Source organism: Alligator sinensis, unplaced genomic scaffold, assembly GCF_000455745.1.
Source record: "Alligator sinensis unplaced genomic scaffold, ASM45574v1 scaffold511_1, whole genome shotgun sequence".
In the NCBI taxonomy this organism is placed as follows: domain Eukaryota; kingdom Metazoa; phylum Chordata; order Crocodylia; family Alligatoridae; genus Alligator; species Alligator sinensis.
The window spans coordinates 1,946,882-1,947,738 of NW_005842114.1; positions in this window are offsets into that span (position 1 = coordinate 1,946,882).

Here is an 857-nt window from a genome sequence, read left to right on the forward strand (position 1 = left end):
TGACAGGTAGACCATCTGGAGCTGCTCTACCTCCATGGCAAGCTCCAGACCTATGAGAGAACCTGTGTGCAGTTGACGATTGAGAGACATACCCACCAAGTGTTGGCATGCCTAGCTGGGCACTTGGCTTACCTGGTATTGTTGGGCAGGGATTGGCCTCAACTGCCTGCAGTTGTTTGGTAGCTTGTGCAGCAAAAGATATCTTGGCTGGGGCCCAAGGTAGAGGGGCTCTTAGGTGAATCCCAGCCAAGCATGAGATTTGGAGGATTGGCCTGCATGGGGGAGACCAATGTGGATTGGCAGTGGGAGCTAGAGATGGAGCAGTTTGTGGTGGAGCAGTCCTGGGAGGACTGCTTCTGGTGGGTATATGAAGGAGGCATTGCCTGGATAGAGGAAGAAGTTGTGCAACCCGACCTGGTATGGATGGTGCCCTGATATGAGGTAAAGAGTGGCAGTATTGTACTGAATAGACCATGGGTGGGGGCTGGAAAATAAGGTTACCCAACTCCTGGTGCCAAAAAAGTACTGGAGGGCCCTGCTAAGAGTCTCCCATGAGTTCTCCACAGGAGGCCACCTAGAGGAGGATAAAACCAGAGAGTTCTTGCCTGGGGATGCAGCAGGAGGTAGGACAGTTCTGTTAATCCTTCCCCGAATGCTAGCTAGCACCTGGCAAGGGCTCAGTTGGTTGCCATGCTGTTCATGGAAGAGCCTTTTCAGTGGGTGGCAGTGTATATTGTGGGGCCTTTGCCCTGATGTAACATAGGGTTCCAATATATTTTGGTCCTGATGGACTATACCACCCAATATCCAGAGGCAGTAACCTTGAAAACTGTGAGTGCAGGAAAAGTAGTGGAAGC